General features: G+C 53.5%; 1 pseudogene; it reads left to right on the top strand.

Annotated features, from left to right (window-relative positions):
• LOC110334525 overlaps window positions 1–2,211 on the top strand; it is a 10,665-nt pseudogene that overhangs the window by 2,657 nt on the left and 5,797 nt on the right.

Below are 2,211 nucleotides of genomic sequence, written 5' to 3'. Positions count from 1 at the left end.
AAAAAAAAAAAAAAAAAAATGGAGGCTTGGGACAGCGTGGAGTGGGATGGGCTTCTGACCCCTTAGGGCTCTAGGAACACTTTTTTCTTCATGGACAGCCACTCCATAGATGGCCCACCATGGTCCCATGCTTAGAATATTTCACCCAAGCAGTACCCCCAAGTCCACAGGGCTCTGACCGTACATGGTAGACATCTACAGGTAGGTGTTGAAACCCTCCACTCTGCCAGTCTCCAAATGCATCGCTCCATCGTCCCCCTGTCACTTAGGACAAACACTAAGAAGTCACCCTTGGCTTTTTCTCCCCTGTGACATCTGAGTTCTTGGAGGCAGAGGCTCCAGTGCATTCAAGATTCAGCCTCAGCCAGGTGTGGTGGTGCCCACCTTTATTTAACCCCAGCAGTTGGGAGGCAGAGGCAGTGGCAGTGGCAGCTGGATCTGTGTGAGTTTGAGGCCAGCCTGGTCTATGAAGCAAATCCAGGACAGCCTCACCTGTAACGCACCCCCGTGGTGCAGGCATTGCGGCTGGAAGTGTAATGGACATCAATACGGCTCTCCAAGAGGTGGCAAAGACTGCCCTCATCCACAGCAGCCTAGCACTTGGCAAAGATAACAAAGTCACAGATAAGCACCAAGCTCATCTTTGGGTGCTTACATCCAATTGTGATGAGCCTGTGTGTGTCAAGTTCATTGGGGTGGGGGGAACAGACACTGCTAAGCAGCCAATCAACCTAATGAAGGGCAGTGACAGGAAGAAACCAGGGTAACGGGCGGGCCTCTGTGCCATCGGTGGAGGACGGAGCCATGGAAAGCAGGAGGCTGCAGCTGCGTAGTTGAGGACCATGGCAGGGACTCTCAGGCTGAGGGTGTCATCCAACAGTACTTCAAGTTCAAGAAAAGAAACACTTGGCTCATTTAAAATGTCACTTCTTTTTTTCTTTACCATTTTGAACCAACCCAGTGCCACGTGCCAAGTGTCTTGTGCAATCGCTGCCTGCCCAGAGCCCAGCACAGCTCACAGTTTTCACTGTAGCCCTTGTCTGTGTCACTTCTGACCTGGGTCCAAAAGGCCATGCCTGCTTTCAAAGCTCTGTTCTAATGTCATCTTCTCCAGGAACAGGCCTGTTCTAAAGGTCCTGCCTGACTCAGCCCTGCTCTCCCTGCCCCCCTGCTCCCCCTGCTCCCTTCTGCCTCCCCTGCTCCCCTCTGCCTCCCCCTGCCTCCCCTGCCTCCCCCTGCTGCCCTCTGCCTCACCTCTGCTCCCCTGCTCCCCTCTGCCTCCCCCTGCTCTCCTCTGCTTCCCCTGCTCCCCCTGTTCCCCTCTGCCTCTCCCTGCTCCCCTCTGCTTCCCCCTGCTCCCCCTGCCTCCCCCTGCTCCCCTCTGCCTCCTTCTGCCTCCCCTCTGCTCCCCTCTGCTTCCCCTGCTCCCCTCTGCTCCCCTCTGCTCCCCTCTGCCTCCCCCTGTTCCCCTCTGCCTCCCTCTGCTCCCCTCTGCCTCCCTCTGCTCCCCTCTGCTCCCCACTACTCTTCCAGAACTGGTTCCTCGGTGGACTAAGCAAAGCACCACCTTCACGCAGATTGAGTCCCACCCACCCTTCAAACTGCTCCCAGCTCCTATGAGGAAGCTTCACAAATGATTGTTGAATAAACAGATCTGCTTCCGGCTTGTTTTATTTATGTTTTCTCCCCTTATGGGTCTCAAGAGTTCATTCTGAAAGTCAAAAGCTGAATTTATGTGTTCCTGCTCTAGTAATTCCAATTCTCCCTGTGGCAATTTATCTTCTGTGTTCAGGTGTGGCCCTGGGAGAGGAGAGGCGTGCCGTGAACCTGGGCATGCTACTAGTGAGGCAGGCAGCGTGTATTTCTCTGCACTGTGCAGGATGTGTGCCTGCCTGCCTGCCTTTTCTCTTTTTTGACTTTTTGAGACAGGGTTTCTCTGTGTAGCTGTCCTGGAGCTCACTCTATAGACCAGGCTGGCCTTGAACTCAGAGAGCTGCCTACTCCTACCTCCTGAGTGCTGAGGTTAAAGCTGTATGCCACCATTGCTCAGCTTCATTTATCTTTTTTTTTTTTTTTTTCCAAAACAGGATCTCTCAATTATGTAGCTCAGGATGTCCTGGAACTCACTATGTAGACCAGGCTGGCCTCTAATTCATAGAGACCTGCCTCAACCTCTGGGTGCTACGGTTAAAGGCCTGAGCTAATATGCCT

Source organism: Mus pahari, chromosome 17, assembly GCF_900095145.1.
Source record: "Mus pahari chromosome 17, PAHARI_EIJ_v1.1, whole genome shotgun sequence".
Classification (NCBI taxonomy): Eukaryota; Metazoa; Chordata; class Mammalia; order Rodentia; family Muridae; genus Mus; species Mus pahari.
The sequence above is the reverse complement of the archived record's forward strand: the minus strand, read 5'-3'. Positions and strand labels throughout refer to the sequence as shown.